The sequence below is a fragment of the Mya arenaria genome, chromosome 15 (genome assembly GCF_026914265.1).
Source record: "Mya arenaria isolate MELC-2E11 chromosome 15, ASM2691426v1".
NCBI lineage: Eukaryota > Metazoa > Mollusca > Bivalvia > Myida > Myidae > Mya > Mya arenaria.
In genome coordinates this window covers 42,080,167-42,101,769 of record NC_069136.1, presented here as the reverse complement: position 1 = coordinate 42,101,769, position 21,603 = coordinate 42,080,167, and positions in this window count along the sequence as shown.

The window sequence follows — 21,603 nt, the reverse complement described above, 5'->3', positions numbered from 1 at the left end:
CTATGTGCCATGCTAGAATAGGACATAGATAAATTATTTTCAGTAAAATGTTATCATCAGTAATGGTGCTATATCATATAAATATGTTTATAATTTTAAACGGTCTCTTTCGTCTTTTAAGCACGCTGTAGATTTTAGATTACTATTTTCGCTTAATAGGCAAAACATACCAGTCAGTTGCATACTATCACGGTCATCGCAGAATCTCATATTTGGCGGGATTTGTCCGAGGGTTCAATAGTGATTTGATAATTATGATGATCGTAGAAAAGCGTTTTTTTAAGAAATACTGTTGTTTCGGAATGGTCTATTTTGTTCTGTTAATCAAGATAGATTTTATTAAGCCACGATGTCGTAGTTTTTTTTCAGTCTGTTTTATGTAGTTTAAACGATCGGAATACCACCTAAGTACGAGCCTACAAGCGGTTTGAACGCACAGCAATAGTTCTTTTTCCTTCAAGTGACATTCACTTATTTATGCATTTACGGAAAATATTATTAACTGATAACAGGATTATAACCGTATAACCTATAGCTGAAAACGCATACATATTGAATGACTGGTGCCTCAGCGTCAGTGTCAAGTTAAATAATGATTATACAAAACAGTTAATCACTAAATGGGTAAGTTTGTGTTAGTGCTTTTATCCGAACTGTATCTTTATCATGTAGAAAGTATCACCATGAAGCCCTTAGCGCATAAAACACTGATTTGTACGTCAAATGTCAAGGACACAATACAAGTTAAATATCAAAATGAGTATTGTTGATGGAACTTATTTTGACTGAACTTAGTCATGTATACTATGATTTTCAACAAAACGTAAGTACATCAATCCATCCTGAGCAAACATTGTTCTGGCTGTATCGATCATGCATAGTCGGATTTTCAAAACGGTTTCACATTTATAAGGCGACGTAGCACACACATCGTCCAGGTCTTAAGATAACACTGAGAGGTCAACAGTTGAAATAGTTTTTAAATTTTCCAAGTTGATCGTTACAAAATTATATAACATACTAAATATAAATAGTTTTCGTCTTACTGTTGAACTCCATGTAAGTCTGTGTTGCAATAACATAGAAAACATTCTGACTGTGTCTGAGGCTCATTTATCGGGCTTTACATGTCGCAACTTGGCGTCTATGATTGCCGTTGTTGAGTTTATAAAGGTCAGCCCGCACCATATAGAGGCTGCAATATGGCTTGGCTCCCTCACAGCCACAAGTGTGACTGAAACATATTTTTGAGGCTAAGGGGTGGGTTAATACCATTTGTTTGTGGGAAATTCGCCAAATGAGTAACCACGGGCTCTACGATGAATGAAACATGTGGTCCCACAGCTCTGTATTTTGGATATGTTTTTTTTTCATTGGTCTTGACTTGTTGTAATTTAAAAATTGGATATCATGCGTGTCTTAAAAATCTAAAAGCTAGAGTACGGTAACTTTGATATTTTTAAAGGATGAGTAAGACTCGCGGACAGTTCCTAGGCAAGAGAGTGTTCTGAGAACAGGACGTCTCGTCCAATGTGCATACATATATAATAATGTGAACTGACCTCTTTAATGTTGAATTCCCAGTTGCCTCACTTCTGTCTGAATTCTAAAACTTCTTCAATACCATAGAATACGTTGACATGTTTTAATGATTTATTTTTCTGATTGTATTTTTTTTCAAATGTTCATCTACATATGTATGTCGTTTTTTTGTTTTGTTTTTTGTTTTTCAAACGGCCCGCGTTCGATTGTTTTCCAATTAAGTATTCAAGTACGAGATAATTAATACCAATACTGGACTATCTAGACATAAACATGTCGCCCCTGGTCCAGTGTATGCTCTTTTTCACTGGATATAATTTATTTTCTCTATTTGAATATTTTTTATTGAATGAATTAGGCGTGGGTCAAAAACCTACAATGTACTTGGACCCGAAGCTTTATCAAAATAACACCATCACCTTGCATAGCATATACCATGTATCGTTTTGGACTTCTATTATTACAATGTTTGTGTACAATCTTTAAATGAGAAGAATTGAAAAATGGTTGAGCCTTTATAATTATATAATTTATAATACCTCATCCTTTCATGTAAAAAGGAAAACAAAAAAGAAAAAGAAAAGTTTTGTCATCACAACGTTGATAATACATCATCAAAATAATTGTAATAATAAGTTTGTTTACCGGGCTCGGTAATGTTAAAAGTTAATTATTATATCGTTCTTTATGCCATGCATAAGTCCATGAAGTCCTTTTCGTTTTATTCCATAGTTTCTTACAGTAAGATATATGTGAAACACTGAATATTCTATAAGCTATTCGATTTAGAAAAACAATGGCATCTAGTACACTATATGAATTTATTATAGACTTAAGGACAATATACCTGCCAGTGAATGAAGCGGTTGTGTCTTACAGAAAGCTTCACGTTCTTACATCAAGTTATGCGAAATCAAAGATTGAAGTAAATACATAAAAGTTGATGATATGCTTGTCACAAATTTTTCAGGACATCCGTACTGAAGGACCAATGCAAATATGTATGTCCCAAAATATAGGGGAATAAAAATCACACTATTGGCGTTTCTCACTAATTTCTCATGTTTAAAGCAAGGTCAAAGTCTAATATGTTATAGAAGTGAAAATTGTTTTAAAATTTCAACCGATAATCTCTGCTCAGTGTAAGTCGTATGGTTAAGAACGTATAAAGATTATTAATAAAATTCAAACAAATGTTAATATTCCGTAAAATTATGTTAGTGTTATTGATCCGTTCTTCCCTCTAATTTGTTGCCGGAAAAATGGCCTATGTAAGCTTCATGTAAATAACGATATGATCTTAAGCGATCCTTCCTGAAGAAGTAATAAAAATCAATGTATATTGTATGTCGCTTAAAAGTATTTTAAATGAGAGCTCTTTTCCATGTAAATTAAATAAGGATTTCGTTTAAACCTTGATAATTATAAAACATACGTTTTTATTTCCGTCTCAGTTATTTATTCAACGTATTGATTCAGATATATCATTGGTGTATAATTGAGGAAAAAGTCATGTTAAGAAACACGAAGAAACCTTACATAAACACAACTGTTCATTTACTGCTAGGATGTGTTTGCAAAGTGTTTGTTATGGGTTAATTAGTCTTTAAATCATGCAGTAAATGCCTTTCAATAATATAACAGTGATACACCTCTTCGTCAGTCAAAATAAAACAAAATCTTATGTCAAATAGTCAATAGGTTTGTAAAGCATTGTGTTCTGTGTGTACCGAGGACTTTTCTAAAATTGTGATAAATCTTTTTCCGTTACAGGGATTTCAATAAAAAACATAGTCGAATCAATATCAATTTAGGCCTCATTATCCCGTATAAAATTCCGCTCCTGTGACCTTATTCCTTTCGGTTTTTTATACTTCAATGGTTGTCTCGACTTTTATGGTGTAACCATAACCTTGTTTAAGTGAAAACGTCAACCCCCAGTTATTTGGTGTCCAAAAGTCCCCAGAGGATTTATGTGGCCCCTTGTTATTCGAATACAAAAACAATAACCAATTTTAAAGGTTTTACTGACTAAGATTTTTTTTCGGGAATAATATAATCCCACAAATAAGTAAAATGGGTTGAAACTAAACTAGTTGTCGTGCAACCAATGAACACATTCTTAATATCTGAACAATAATATTTGCAGTCGGACTCCTCTGGGAGAGACATCGTGATACGAATGAGTTTGTCTATGAAACTGAAGTTCGATTTGTAATTTTTGTAATTGAAATAATTTCTATAAATTGATGGGAAAACTATATAAGAACCATTTTTGAATAAATTAAAATGTTCCTAGATTTATTTTGATACATATTTAAATGAATCTTTGAATCTCAAACGTAATGTTCAAAATATCTTATATTTGTTATATATCGTCTACCCCCATTTACACCACGGTTTAATTTTAGGATTCTACTTAATTAATGTCTGGAGCCGTATAATAATTAAGTATGTAAACCCCTTCTAAGGGGTGTAGGTTAGAAATGGGAAAGAGGGGCAACCTATCACCTTTATTAACCACAAAGAGATCGACACAAGGAAAAAGTTGTTCGACCGCATACACGATGGAATCAAGAAAAATACGGTTAGTGGCAATATCAATTTGATATTCAATCCAGGGAAGGTACGTGAGTCGCTTTGTTTAAATGGGGTATAGATACGCGGAAAGATGATGTACAGACAGTCTTGACCTCGCGCCAGGACCTACCGTCTGGGGCGAGTGTTGTACCTTCTTATCTTATATTGTGCATTTTCTCGCCTGCTGTTACCGCTTTCATACCGTATCAAATATTCAAGTATAAATGTCAAGTGCACCTTTAAATCTATTTTGGAGAGATTAACTGCACTAAATTTATTAAAACAAATCATTTTTCTTAGTGTAATTTTAATGTATGGTTTCTGGTGGTTGTTTCTCAAGTGAAATAATACGTTACTGATTTGATTTGCAATCATTATTTTCTTGGAAAAAAGCTTAACATAATTAATTCGAATGGTTTAACAATCAAACAGATACGAGTGAAACTGAATCAAAATAAATATGTACATATATTCATAGCATTTAAGCTTTTCAAATTGAAAACATAATAAATTTACAATGTATATAGATTTCTATTTGTTATTTAAAGTAAAGGAACAGTGGGTTTGCAACGACACGTCTGTTTAAGTCTGAGAAGAAAACGTATGAAATCACAAACGACATTACACCAGAGACATATATAAAATCCAATCGCCAATTCTTTCTCCAAGTATAGGGCCGTCGATGTCTGCCCCTCCATCAGACAATCTCGTTTTGGCATTTGCATAACAGGATGAGGACATTATACACAACAATTTCAACTTTTCTTATAAAACTATTACTTAAATGAGTCATCCATGCTGCATTTTGCATATAGTCATAATAACTTGTAATTTTATACCCGTGTCATAATTAGTGATGTTCTTCCAGCTCACGAAAATGAAATAGGCTAGCTGCTTACTACGCTTTTGAATATCAGGGCACGTTTTTGGCATACATAATCCCGCCGGAGGATGTATTCCGACAACCATCGCATTGCTAACTGGTATCGCCATATATAGGGAGAAAATACCGAAATACACGGTTAATAGCTTGTCAATGTTTTTCGGGTGGTTCCGTGGTCTTGTGTCACACTAGTCAATCCAGGGACAGCAGTTTCGATTCCCAACGGCAACATTAATATACTAATCATTTTCCGGGATGGACGTTAATCAGGGTCCCGTGTGACAGTGCAAACTTTGCGGCACGTCAAAGAATTGGATTGGCTAAAACCAGGGTTTTATTGTGTCTGTGCACCATTCTCGAAATATTTTAGATAACTAACACTCTTACCAGTGCACTCGTCGAATGGGTAAGGCCCGAGTGCGAGTGGTAAGAAGCTTACACTCCAACGGGTGGTTGAAGCAATTAAGCAACCCCGTCATAATTGCAAACAATGCTGCCTTTTTACAAGAATAATGAAATGATGAAAACTGCAATAGAGCATGTTATTGGACAAACAGCACGTATGTGGTTTAATAATAATGGCATAGATTTTGTTGTTATTGTTTATTAAGGTTCATAAAACTTTGTCTTAGTGTGAGAGTAAAATCACAACCTAGCCCGACTTTGAATTAAAATTAGCTTCAAATATTGTCATGAACACAGCAAACAAAATGCAAGAAATAATAATTTGACAATTTATTGAACGGATTGAAGAGATGGCTATATAAATCATGGTTACCGAACTGGCATGTTAACGTTGTCAGTAGGACTAAAGTATTAGGTTAACCGATATTTACCGCTTTAATTCGAACAGGGTCCGTCGCGAGCCATTGTGACCACTCTACCGACTGAGTTAAGTAGTCATTACATTATATATTATATTGTACCATTTGGCGACATATGCAGTACAACCTTTAGGGTACTTCTCCCAAAGGTTGTACTTTTTCATGAACATCCGGCGCTTTACCTTTAGGCGACAGTCAAAAATTGTATATTCTCGATGGCTAGTATTTTTGGAAAAAAACATCAGTAAAAATGCTTTACTACATTTATTTATGCATATTTTATGAAGGAATATGCAAAGGATATATTATTATAGGATATATAGCATGTAATGATAATGTCTTCCAAAGGTTGTTCAAATAGGCAAAATATCCCAAAGGTTGGATTTGTATATATATATATATATATATATATATATATATATATCTAATAACTATTGAGTAACATAAATTATTGGCTTGCTACTAGTGAGAATTTGAGTAATGTCTCCCAATTGGTGTCTTGGTTGCTGTGCCATATACATCCAGGTTCGAACAATACACTTAACGAGGTGCTAAGTGTACTATTTATCACGTTGTTAAATGGTGGTTACCATATGAGCAATTGATTTCTGGACGGTTACGAATTGATTAACAGAATGGTTACGAAATAACCAAGATTCAGCAGTTACGAAATGGTAAGGTTACGAAATGACCAGATCCCCGTCAAATGCCCCTGGGGACATCCTAGGTTAGGCCCATTCCCTGTTTTCAGCGCAAAAACCAATAACACCGCATTCAAAACCAATAACACCGCATTCACTCAGCACTGCCGGTCCACCTGGAAGGTAAAAACATGGCCCATTTCCCCTGCTATCCCCGGTATAGACAATACCTGGGGGCCATGGTTACAATTGACTGGTGCATAACTGTGGCAGAATAAGGGAAATATTTTATTGTTGCATTTATTATCAAATATGAGAATTTAAGACACATGCAAAAAGCCACAATACGAATTGGTGATAGTGTTTGTTCTGTTCTGCTATTCAAAGGTGATTAGAATGACCGACTAATGACATGACAATGACAAACAAAATGTAAGGCATTTGTATCCTTTCGTCTTTTATTTATTAAAATCTGAGATGTGAAGGGAGCAAATCCCTTTTAAGATTGGAACATACCAAATAATAATAAGCGACGATGTAGTGGTAAACCAAGCTTGCTAGAAATCAATCGAGTTTCTCCAAAATACAAGCAAAAATTACACCGGATGTTGATACTAGTGATTTAGTTTCGGATGAACAAAATCCGGATAAATTATTTGCTTTTCATCCAAAGGGTGGACGATTTATACTACTGCACAAAAACCATAAAAAATAAACGAAAAAAACGTTGAATATGTATTTTAAACACTTAACAACTTACCATTCTCTTTCCGTAAGAGATGAACGCCATACTGCATAATTGCACGGAGATGGTACCACGGAGATACCCGAAAATTTCCGTTATATTCCGGAAAGTTAAATTTCTGTATACTTGAAAATTTGGATGCTGATGGTACACGAAATATCGAATTTCCTTATTTCTGTTTTTTATGGAATGAAACTTCGTGATAATATACAATAGGCTTTAAATAAAGTAAAACAAATAAAAAATGCTTAGTATATAGCTATTTTTGACCAAAATTATGATTTTTTCCCTGGTCGCCTTAATAGCTATTTTTATGGATACACAAATATACGCACACAAAAGTTTAAGAATATTTTTTTTAATATCAAAAGAGAATAAGATTTAAAACAATGAAATGATCTCGTAAATAAACATTCAAGCTTATCAATTTACTGTTAATGGACATTTTTATTGACATTTGATACATCAAATCTTAACTGAAAATATTAAGGAGACCAATTTTTGTCGCCTTAATCCAGCGGTCCCCATAATGCCTAGATTAATATATATATGGTCACCTTAATATCTGTAGTAGATATATATATATATATATATATATATATATATATATATATATATATATATATATAGTTTTAAAACCTCTAAAATATTGGGGCCCTGTTTATATTTACACCCGAATTATTGGGTCCACGGTGTATTTATTGGGGCATACCTCAATATTGGGTCAAAGACCCAACATATAAGGACCCAACATAATTGTTTGTTTTAAATGTATCTGCAGGGTCAAATACGTGATTGCAACCTGTATTCCTAAACACATTTATTGGGTCGCAATTTCACTGTTGGGTCGCCAAATATACACGCACCGTGTTTCGTGTATATTTGTATATTATATTATATATTTTGACCCAATATTACAATATATTGGGATATCACAATAAAGTGGAAAAGCTATCGTTATTGGTATATGTTATACTTATTTTTTTCCATACACAGTAACAACAAACCTTAACGTAGCAATATAACACCTTAACCGTTTAGTTGATGTACTATTATATAGATGATGACATCATTTTCTATAAATAATTCAATTTTTTTTTTTGCTTGTGAATAGCTTTGAAAATATGATGTAAAATGGAGAATTTGCTCCTTAGGAGCAAAGTTTCCATGTTTCATCGTGTTTTTAAATATCACATTCTACATTCTCTAGATGCGTTAGAATGTGTCTCTATCAGTTATTGGGTAGATGTGAACATTAACATGTAACTCAAAATAATTTAATTCATAAAATAACTCCTATGTCAGCCAGTATAGATCCCAGGAAAAAAAATCAGGCATTCTAGTGCAAGAAAACTTTCTAAATATTACTTTCTATGAAGTTTAATGCTCCTTCCCTAAAAATCTGTTTCTTAAATGCTAAATAATGGTTTATTTTTTTATTTCTTTCCTGTACATCATCGTATCACTTCATAAGCATACAACTTGAATCCAAATGAGACGCCGAGTAATTGGACGTCCCATTCGGATCCAAGCTGGTTGACATTCTGATATGAGTTAACAATCAACATACAATAGGGGAGTGGGTACACTGACGAGCAATGAAAATGCAACAAGTATTTTTGAGTGTAACTACAAAACGTGCATTTTCGTAGACAACAGACCAAGACATATTTCATATTAGTTACCTATGCTACTCCCTGAAATGGGTTTTGTTTTCTGAAATCAACCATGACTGACTACGGCCGGACTTCTGGCGTATTCAACGTCCGCGACGCGCACGCTTTCTTAGCGACGTTTTTAAAATTCGTTTTTACTTTTATTGCACGTGTGCGTTGATTTACTTTATGAAAATCACCTGAAATAGCAAATCTCTAAGAAATAGGCAATGACACGATAAAACAATCGAAAAGTCATTCTTCAAATTGAACGGTATAACGTCACGGGCTCCGTTTCAGACTGTCCATGACAAGGTACACAGCGTGCAACGCCGTCAAGACAGAATGTCTACCAACGTTAACGTAATCGATTCCTTGCAGCCCAATCGACGACAGAAGACTTGGTCAGGACACGGTGGTAAACCAAAACATTGGAAACTGTGTCAAGAAGACTTAGGGACTACGGTGGAAGTTGTCATCGGCTTTGCAAATTGTCGTGTTGCGCCGTAGCCATCGTATTGAAGTTACAGTCAGCTTGACACAGGCGTGGTAACTGTGTTGCTCTGGGTACCACATCTTGCACACCCGTCTCTCAGGCAATGCCTTGTTTAAATTTTCTTTTTCTGCAGGCATTAAATCTTAACACTTTGCTAGATGAAATGACGACCTTAAGAGATGTGTATATGTTTGCATTCAAAAGATATTGAAGCATATATTCTTTGTTGCGTTTTCATTGCTCGTCAGTGTATAATCCGAAAGCAGACGAAGACAACCAAAAATAACACATAGGCAAAGCAAGTTTGTCGTCACTAAGTATTATCTAACAACTGTCAACAAGTGTGTATGTGTTTAAATTTTCCAAACACTGCTGTCTGGTTGTGAAAGATGTTTGTAAAGCACTGACAAATCCTGACGAGTCCTGACTAGCAATTGTGTATAATTAATCAGAGCTTAAGATAAGGTGTGTATTGCATGTTCTAAAATATCCATTTCTCAATCTATTCCTATGTTTGACCACTTATTAGAATCGCAACCGGATGTTTGGATTCCTAGAACAGGGGGAATGTCTAATATATGGGCATCGCAGATACGGCCACAGTACCACTTCCGGGTTTAATCAGCGTGTTTCCTGGTAGTATCGTGTCAGTGTTACGAAAGCTTTCCATTTTATTAAATCATATTTTAAAGTATTTCAAAACTGGATAAAAATATCTCGAGAACATTTCAAGGATACACCCACTCTTATCCAGAAGCAGTTTTAGCCACTTGTGCCTATTTTATAACAACATGCTGTCGCATTTATAATTCCACAAAGATGTAACGCCCTCGCATTTTTGAAGGAGTAACATTTTTGTGGACTTAAGGTGACGATGTGACATCATGTGAAAATTTCATTAGCACCTTTCACAACCATTTACCTGTTTATCACGTGTTTTCACGCCCTTGCAAACAGAGTAGACCCAGATCAGGCAGCTCCTAAAGATCTGGGTCTGCTCTGCTTGTTTCACTCAGGGGTGACAAAATTCCAGAATTCCGGATTTTGGGCAAGTGTCCAAAAAAAATAAAAAAAAATGTTTTGGACACTTGCCCACTCATTCTCAATATGTTTCTAAAACACATTAAGAATTAGTGGGCAAGTGTCAAAAACAAATTATGTTTTTTTCTCAGCTCAAATACAGTTTTCACATAAGCTTGAGTCGGATATTGTTTATGAAATTTGGACCAGGTCTCTTATTCTTGCATGCTCAGACTTCACCCTTCCTCCACACAAGCACAGTGCACCTATTGAAACCTTTGAAACTTAAAGTGGTTGAAAATTTAAATGAAATTAGAGTATGTGCTCCTATAGAGCAAAATGCTCCATTTCCCATGATATTTTTAAAGGTATTCAGACCATCATTTTTTTCAAGTTCATTTTGTGCTCTTTTTTTTAACTTCATTTTCTATAAATTTGTAAACAATACAAATTTATAGAAAATGAAGTGATGATCTAAAATTAATGTATGAAGTAAATAGGACTGCAACGGTTCACCGAAGTTCGGTTATTTTCGATTCTTTTTTCTCGGTTCGATTTTCGGTTTGGCGCCGCAAAATTTCGGTTCGGTGCGTCAATTTACGGCCATGACGGCCCATTAGACTATACCGCTTATTTGGACCAATCAGCTTGCCGATAATATTCTGCCTACCGTTGTTAGGTAAAAATGTCTGAATTGTGCGATCCACTGGCTGCTTTAAAATCGGCACTTTGGAAGCATTTCGGCTTCTTCAAGAAGGCTTGCAGCATAACTTGATAGTTGATACAGTTGACAGATGTATATATTAGTCTTATTAGATGAATATTGGCAAGTAAATGAGTTGTTTTAAAGTGTTTCTATAATTATCTTGTGTTCCCTATTTCCGAACCGAATAATCGATAACCGAGAGGGTAATAATCGAAACTGAACCGAACCGAGAAGTACCTGTATTGTTGCAGGCCTAGGAGTAAAGTGTTAAGACTTTGGAATAGTCTTGTGTGAATGGAGAAAACGTTCGAACAGAAGCTGATAATCATTATCAGCTTCTACCAAAATGGTTATTTCATTCATTTGATTGAAAAGTCCCAACTGTGAACTGAATACATAACACTTGACAGTTCAAAAGGTAGCAGGAGATTGCATTTTGAGTCTTGATTTCCATTTAAACCCAGGAGCTTTCGGGGGCTTTGCCCCCTGGCACCCCTGTTCACTAAACAATGTAGTTTGAACTTCAGACCAAGGCTTGTAAGACAATTAACTCTCAAACCAGGACTGGTGGGACATTTTAATCTTAGACCTGGACTAATGAGGCAGCAGGCAGTGCAGTGCTGACCAGATGGAAACAGTTGACCCAACAATGTTATATATATTACTTGCAAAACCCTTAGAATTGTTGGGTCATAAATTTTCTCGCAAAACCTGGTGAAAGTGATGATATATAGTAGACAAAATTGGCTAGGGGCCCAAAAAGAGTCCCTTTAAGCCAAAACATAAGTGACAGTTAATATGGTTCCGAATTAACCAACAATGTTGCCTAGATGCCCCTTAAGGTTACCTTTAGAGCTAAGAAAGCTACAAGCTGTAATGGAGATCAGTGATCCAACAACATATTATACATGAATACCTGTTGGGTCATAAATTGTTTTCATACAAGTCCTGTTCCCATAGAGACCATGACCATTGAGACAGTTTACTCACAGGCCAAGACTAGTGAGACAGTTTAATCTCAGACCAAGACTAGTGAAGTATCAGGCAGTGCTAACCAAATGGAATTGACACAACAATGTAATATATACTACTTACAAAACCCTAAGAACTGTTGGGTCATTAATTTTTTTGCAAAACCTGATGAAAATGATCATATATAGTAGACAAAATTGGATAGGAACTCTTTTGAATCCCTTTAAGCCAAAACAAAAGTGACAGTTTTGGTCAGACCTCGGGCCAAAAACTTGCTCAGGATGTTTTTCTTGATGATGTCTTGATAGAGTTCAGTCATGGATGGGGCAAGGTCAAAAAATAGGTCAGTAGGTCAAATCTTCGAAAAATCCTGTTTACCCTGTAGGAGCCCCATTTTTTGCCCAATCTTCCTGAAATTCAGTCAGAATATTTGTTTGATGATATCTCAATCGAGTTTGACCATGGGTTGGGCCAGGTCAAAAAGTAGGTCAGTAGGTCAAATCTTTGAAAAATCCTATTTAGGCTTTAAGGGCCACATTTTTTACCCAATCTTCCTGAAACTAGCTCAGGATTATTTCTTGATAATATCTTGATCAAGTTCAATCAAGGGTGGGGCCAGGTCATAAAGTAGGTCAGTAAGTTAAATCTTAAAAAATCACAAACCTTCACCTTTGACATTAGTGCGTAAATGGGCACTCCCAACCCCTATTGCATGCACAATTGTGAAAAAGTGCCTTCATGCTAGACCCAGTCCTTTTGGGGCATGTGTCATGTGACTGTGACAGCTCTTGTTAATCATTTCTTTTTATATGCCCAAAGAAACTTTGGTTGTATTTTGTTATGGCGCATCTTCCGCTTGTCCATCCCTCTGTCTGTTTGTCTGTCAGCCATTCTTGTCCGCTCAATAACTTTAATACTATTCAGCTTAGGGCAACCATGGATTAAAAATTTATGACCCAACAATTCTTAGGGTTTTGCAAGTTATATATATATTACATTGTTGGGTTAATTTTTTTATGACCCAACAATTATTCAGAGTTCTCATGGAATATATAAAAAAATGTATAATACATTGTCTTTTTGTCTGTTAGCCATTCTTGTCCGCTCAATAACTTTAATACTATTCAGCTTAGGGCAACCATGGATTAAAAAATTATGACCCAACAATTCTTGGAGTTTTGCAAGTTATATATATATTACATTGTTGGGTCAATTGTTTTATGACCCAACAATTATTCAGAGTTCTCATGGAATATATAAAAAAATGTATAATACATTGTTGGGTCACCAATCTCAAATACTACCAGTAGCTATCTTTAATTTGAAGGTTATGTTATCGGGCACCAAGGCAACACTTAATTAGGGACCAAATCAATGTCAATGTCACAGTTATCTGATATATAGAATGCCTGTGCACTCAAACATTTCTGCTCAATACCGTAACTTGAATAACTCGATCAATAGGTCATCGCCACCGTGATCTTTAATCTAGTCAGTACCATTAATTGAAACGCATTCAGCTAAGGACTACCTTATGTGGTGTTATAGATGATCATGGTCTGTAGTTGATGCTTATTTTTATACCCCCAGAAACCAAGTTCGAGAAGGGGTATATAGGAGTTGGCATTGTCGTTGTTGTCGTCATTGTCATGGTTGGTGTAGGCATGAAAAACTTTAACCTTGGCTATAACTTCTTTGTTCTTGAAGCTACTGCAATGAAACTTCACACAGCTGTTTACAATCACAAGGGCTTTAATCTGACCAAGAGCCATAACTCTGTGATGCTTTGTTGTCAGAATTATGTTTATGGTCTTGGGAAATAATAGACGAGAGTTGACCTCCATGCACGGGACTTATAGTTTTGAATTGTCTCTTCAAGACGATTATTGAGTAATAGCCCATAATAACAAAACCTTGTTGTGTCAGGAGCTGGGGCAGAAGTACTGATGGTTCTAGGGTTTTTGTGTCACCTGCTGTAGGCAGAAGGTGACACTAAACGATCACTTCTCTGGCGTCTGTCTTAGTCCGTCTGTCCAGCCGTCTGTCCGTCCATCTGTCTGTCCGTCACACTTTTCATGTCACGCGTTTTAGCTCACCTGAGCAAAGCTCAGGATGAGCTACTGTGATCGCTCGAGGCATCCAATAAATCGACTATTATTCTTTTGATATAATTAGAAATAATATAAATGATAATATAAATATAAGAAATGAACGCCTACTCGCTACATTTCAACGGGTATATGAATACAACAGGTCGCATGCATAGTTAATGTAAACCCCTTCGGGGTTTACGAACTCTGCACGCGACCTGTTGTATTCATATACCCGAGAACAGACGCGAGAAGGCGTTCATTTCTTAATTGAAATTAAGTTTTAAATTTTATTCATAATTACACCTGTAATAGCCTATAGGACTTATTCTTTTTGGCTGAAATCTGTTAAGGTTTTGGGGTTAGTGTTGTAATGCACTGTTGGTCCATGAAATAATATTTGCCCTAGGAAGCTTATATGTGACGTCGTTTGAAAAAATGGGACCAATTGCGGGACAAAAAATGCAAACTTAGATCAGACGCCGCTCATTCTGCGCGACGTCTGATCAAAGTCTGCACTTTTTGTCACCCATAGACGTGTAGAGAAAACATTTTCTCTCTCTGTGTGTGAAGATTAAACTAAAAAATAACGACACATGTGTGAAAACAGCTGATATATAATGTCACCATGTTTTCCGCAATTGGTCCCATTTTCTCAGACGACGTCACATATTTGAAATGGAAGTGCCCTGTATGCTGAACATAGATTCTGCATAGATACTGTTTCAAACAATTGATAATTTTAGTCAAATTTCACAGGATTTGAACTGAGTCATTTTTAGTTTAAATCTGATTGATAGTTGAAATATTTGCTGTAGGGAGCTTATATTTGAAATGGAGATGCAATGGAAGGCTGAATATAGATACTTCATAATTAAAGATGATGAAAATATGTTTTATCTAAATTTTAACCCTTTACCTGTTTAATGTTCATGTAAAAAAAACTCTGCCTACTATGCATATATTATTAGATCATTTTCATAGTTTGTGAATTATACTTGTAATTTGTAGAACAATATCCAGACTACAATATTTTATGTTGCAAACAGAGCAGTGTAGTGGACATGATATTTATTATCATATGTTAATATAATAAACACCATGTCCACTACAGACCATAGTTATCTCCCCTTGATGTGTTAAAGTAGGCAAAATAAGCCCTGTCCGGGATTCTTCTTTGTTATTATTCAACAAATCTTTATCAAACTTTCAGAAATTAATGGCCATGTTGTAAACTTTCGCCTCTGTGAATTTGGTACGGGTCACATGACCCTGACCAGAGTTATCTCCCCTTGATGTGTTAAAGTAGGCAAAATTAGCTTTGTCCGGCCTAACTCCAGGGCAAAAAACCTAGACATGGAGGGGATGTACTTATTTCAAACAGTTAGCTCTAGGCGAGCTTTGCTCTTTGTTACTTTTTGTTGTATAAATGGTACAACATGTATTTTTATGCCCCCTCTCTTAAAAAAGGGGGGGGGGGCATATAGATTTGCCTTTGTCCGTCCGTCTGTCTGTCTGTCTGTCTGTCATTCCGTCTGTCTGTACGTTCCGAAAAGTTTGTGTCGCGTGTATCTCAAAAACCGTTAGTAGTTCAGACTTGAAACTTCATGGATGTAATACTCTGGGTGGGAACTTGCGCACCTGGGTATTTTCATCCGGCCAAAATTGATATTTACGGAGTTATGGGCCTTGATTTTGTGAAAAAATGGCATTTTTAGTTTGTGTCATCTGTAACTCTAAAAGCCTTTGTAGTGCAGACTTGAACTTCATGGATGTATTACTCAGGGTGTGAACTTGTGCACCTGGGTATTTTCATCCGGCCAAAATTTATATTTACGGAGTTTTGGGCCTTGATTTAGTGAAAAAACGGCATTTTTAGTTTGTGTCATCCGTAACTCTAAAAGTATTTGTAGTACAGACTTGAAATTTCATGGATGTATTATTCAGGGTATGAACTTGTGCACCTGGGTATTTATCCGGCCAAAATTTATATTTACGGAGTTATGGGCCTTGATTTAGTGAAAAAGCGGCATTTTTAGTTTGTGTCGTCCATAACTCTAAAAGCGTTTGTAGTAGTGACTTAAAACTGCATGGATGTATTATTTAGGGTGTCAATTTGTGCACCTGAGTATTTTTAGCCAGCTAAAATGTATTTTTACGGAGTTATGGGCCTTGATTTAGTGAAAAATCTGCATTTTTGACAAAGCACTAGTGAGGGCATCTGTGTCCTATGGACACGTTTTCTAGTTCATAAAAGAGTTCTTTAAGAATAAAAGTTAAAATGAAATTTTAGCTTTGTCTGATTTATTCCCAAATCATTTGAATTTTATGTATTATTAACTTGGAGATGTGTTTCTTGAGGCTAGGAAATCCAGTCCCTACCTAGGTTTACAGACCGCTTAAAACTAGCACCTAGGTTTGGAAAGGTTGGGGAATAATCTTTCGTAGGCAAGCAAGGTCATTTTGCTAAAAGCTAGATCGTTTCTTTTTAAGCAAGATTAAAATCTACCTCTGACTTCCTCTTACTTTGAGAGTCTAGCTGAAGGAAACGCACATCTGATGACTTTAAAAAGTAGGACCCATGCAAACATTTTTGGACTGATTTTTCAACGAAAAAAATCGTCTATTAAAATAGTGATGTCCGGGCGGGCGGGCGTCCGCACAGGACCATCTTTTGGTAAAAGTGCTATAATTATTTTATCCTTCAATGGATTGCTTCCATATTTGGACAGTTGCTTCATTGGATAGTCCCTTTCATGTGACATTGACCTTGACCTACTTTTTGCCCCGGAAAATCCGTCCATAATGCGTTTCTCGATTTTATTTTTTAGCTCACCTGAGCACAGCTCGGGGTGAGCTTTTGTGAACGAGCGTGGTCAACAATTTGCTAATAACCTAATAACCACTTTATAGGCCAGAATTTAGAACCTTGTGTCGCCAAACTTGCTCATAATGTTTTCTATTGATAATATCTCGACCGGAAGCTTTTTTTTCTTCACTATTAGATCTATTTAGACAAATAATTGATATTTTGTTCCATGTTTAGGTCAATTATTTCAGGGTGACATGGCTTACGAGCATGTGCAAATAAACAAACTAGCTATAGCTTAGGTGGCCGAACTTACGTACTTCAAGGGGCTAGCTCACGTAAGAAGACTTTAAAAATTCCAATCATAGTCACACGGCCTGTAAACGTGGGCGCCACCTCTTTTTATGCCCCCAGAATCTGTGATTCGGGGGCATATAGGTTTTGCCCTGTCTGTCTGTTTGTCTGTCTGTGTCACGAAAACTTAACCTTGGCTATAACTTTTCAACCATTGGTCATAGAGCTTTCATACTTGGCATGTGTCTTCCTTGTGACAAGAGCTTTCCAGCTGTGCAAGATTTGTAACTCTGTCTGCAATATTTAAGGAGTTATGCCCCTTTAACCGAAAACTTAACCTTGGCTATAACTTTTCAACCATTGATCATAGAGCTTTAATACTTGGCATGTGTCTTCCTTGTGACGAGCTTTCCAGCTGTGCAAGTTTGTAACTCTGTTTGCAATTTTGATGGAGTTATGCTCCTTTGAAATTTTGAGTTTTTTTACAAAAGTGCCGCCTGGGGGGCATTCGTGTTTCACAAACACATTTTTCTTGTTTTTAGATGCATTGAAAATGCCCCTATGCAACTTCACAGATACCAAGACATATTTCCACAATTTCCTAGATTGAAGCAGTTTGGATTAAGCAGACGATAATTTTATCGGCGGGTTCAGGGTTAAACTATCGTAAGCAAAATTATGTGTGGCCGCAGCCTCTTAATATAGCGACAAAAACATTTGACGTCATCTGCGAAAAGGACCTTATTGCGGAACAAACCATGACGTACGTCATAAAGCAGCTGCTTTCACACGTTTATGTTGATATTTATAGTTTATACTGCACACAGAGTGATAAAATGTTTTTCTACTAGACTATACAGTCCTATGTGACAAAAAGTGCAGGCTTTGATCAGCCGCCGGGCAGAACGAGGCGTCTGGTCAAATCTTGCACATTGTGTCCCTCCATAAGGTCCTTTTCCCACACAACGTCATTTTTCAGCCGTTTTAGATCTGCAGTCTTGTGCTTTTCAGCTTATTGTAGAGCTAAGCCATTAAAATGTTTAGTGTCCTGAAAAAAAATGAAACTGCGTAGACGGTCAGTGTGGCACGTGCTCGCTTAGCCCATTCAGCCCTAGCGACGAGTTTCAGCGTCCTTTGCAAAAACGTGTAAACCAGATCAGAGGGAGCCCTCTGATCAGGGTTTCACTTTTTGTAAAAAAATTAGATTTATTCATATTTTTTTCTCAAAAAAATCCCCCAAAATCTCAGACTGAATTTGTCTTTATAGATCGCATGGAAAAGTCCATTTTAAGGCTAATGCTCAAGGAACTATCTGCACTTTTGTTTTAACGCACTTATGCCTAAAGTCGACAAAAGTAGACATAGGCAAATGGTGTAGACCCAGATAAGCGGACTATGTTTGCTCAACCTGAAATTTCCAAAAAAATCAAAAATCTTAACACTTTGGAAAGTTTGTCCTTATTGTATCAAAATAGACTGTTCCGTGGAATAAATTGGAAAATCCCACTATTAATTCAGGCATGAATAGTAGTGATGTACTGATTAATCAGAAAGTCAACGAATCGTTGACGAGTAGCCCTCTGACTTGACGATGACGGCCGCAAATATTCGTTGACGAAATTTGCCCAAACCCGAAAATGCTTCATTAGTACTGTAGAAGGCATGCGTCTTTGCCTTCGAAAAAATACTGCACTTTTATCACTAGTTTTTAATTGAAAGAAAGTATTTTTCTATAAGTTCTCTATATCCTCCTATATACCCCCAACTTTTGTGTCGGGGGATAACAATACTGTATCAAGCATCAGAGAGTATTATAGTAGTCATTTAACCTTTACAACATTAGTTCTAATGAAGTTTTGCAACTTTTCTCACAAACATTAATACTGTCCCTTTTAGTTGACTTTAGTCGATTAATCGTCAACTTTGACCACTGATTAATCGACGAACTTTTTGGGGGCTGATTACAATCACTAATGAATAGGTTAAGTGATTACCGAATTATTTTTTTTAAAATGGTTCTTTCATATTTTACCTCATTCTAACTGCAAGTTCACGATTATACTAGCAAATGTTACTACCGCTGTTATGATATACCACTATACCGGTATATCGAGGGGTTGCTGCCAGAAGCACATAGCTCCTTCTGGCAGTAATCCCTCGATATCATTCGATGTAATTTACACAGGTTCTTAAGACCTCCAAACTGTGTGCAAGAATAGCGGTCCATTCAAGACCTAGGGACTGTTACAGAGGGACTTCGAAATTTCCTTAACATTGAGTTAATGTTTCGTTAATGTTTGCTGGTAAATAATGGTTCAGTAGTGAACTTGATTAAATTGACAACTCTTCCGGTTCCGGTTTGGTATTACTGATTGAATTATGGGATGTGTCAATTCTTATGCAAAATAGTTTGGATGCTGGGACTCTCACAGCTGGCGGTGTCTCACAAAGTTTCCATCTGTAGGTATTTGCAACGCTCAAATACATGTATAATGGCCACAAAATGTTTGAAAACGCTGGATTTTCTTAGTTTGTTAAAGCTTTTAATGGCATCATTGATTAAAAGGTTAAATACTGTGGTACACGTATTAAGGTTAGGTGTTGATAATAATGACAAAAAGTTATGTTTATTCTTTAGCGATTTATTAACACAACGAGCTTCATTAATACTAACCCTATCCAATACAGTAACAATTATTAACGTATAAAACATGATAAAAAGTATACATAATTCGAATTATCTGCACTGATTAACCCAATCATCCAAATTGGTAGAGCTGTTACGAGTATCCGAGTACTCGGATATCCGTGAATCAGGCCTAAAAATCGTGTACGGATATTCGTCATTGCCGAGATCGGTGGATCGCAATCTTTTGCACATTATATAAGTTATACAAAGTATAACGTTTTTGTTCATTATCTTGCCATTTTAAACTGTTCATTTCTGAACAGAAAGTAAAGAATCAATCTATAGGTAGCAACGAACCTTTGTCATTATATAAGATTCGATGATATTCTTGTATGAATTTTCAAAACACAAAAACATGTTTTGAAATTAAATCTTAAATCAGAATGACAATGAACAAGAAATTAATTATAATTTTATGGATATAAAATAATAAATAAATAAATCGGGCTTATTGGTTGACAGGACTGATACACACACACTTTGTAAAATAAATAATTTGCCAGCATTAACGTTTGACTTAAATGATTCGTATGTGAGCTATTCACTAGGAGAAAGAAACTACTGAGTAAAAACAGTCATAAGGGTATTGCTAGTATTTGCTATCTTTCCATTGCTGTGTTGTTATTATTATGTCTCCCCTTCTCTGAAAGGGGGAGACATATTGTATTTGTAGTTATTCTTATTCTTATTCTTATTATTCTTAGTCTTCTGGGAATTTTTTTGTCCGAGGCAGAACTCGGAAACTACTTGAAGGAATTGATTGAAACTTGGAACATAGCTAGATGGCGATGTGAAGTTGTGCCCCTTGCAAGAGTTATAACTCTAGACCATTTTTTTGCAGAGTTATCTCCCCTTTTTCAATTTTTTAATGGTGTACTTTGTCCAGAGCAGAACTCAGAAGCTACTTGAAGGAATTGATGGAAACTTGGAATATAAATAGATGGCGATCTGCAGTTGTGCATCCTGCAAGAGTTATAACTCTAGGCCACTTTGTTGCAAAGTTATCTCCCCTTGTTCAATAGTTAAATAGTGTAAACTTTGTCCAGAGCATACTATGACAACTACTGGATGGAATTTTATAAAACTTCATACAATTGTAAAGCTCAATGAGAGGAAATGCATTATTCAGGGGCCATAACTCTTAATTACATAATCACAGAGTTATGTCCCTTTGTTACTTTTTCTTATCTAGTTCTTCTTCTTATTCTTCTGGGAATTTTTTGTCCGGAGCAGAACTCGGAAACTACTTGAAGGAATTGATTGAAACTTGGAACATAGATAGATGGCGATGTGAAGTTGTGCACCTTGCAAGAGTTATAACTCTAGGCCATTTTGTTGCAGAGTTATCTCCCCTTTTTCAATATTTTTATAGTGTACTTTGTCCAGAGCATAACTGAGAAACTACTTTAAGGAATTGATTGAAACTTGCAACATAGATGACGATGTAAAGTTGTGCATCCTGCAAGAGTTATAACTCTAAGCCAATTTGTTGCAGAGTTATCTCCCCTTGTTCAATAGTTAAATAGTGTAAACTTTGTCCAGAGCATACTATGACAATTACTGGATGGAATTTTATAAAACTTCATAGAATGGTAAAGCTCAATGAGAGGAAATGCATTATGCAGGGGCCATAACTCTACTTTACCTAATTACACAG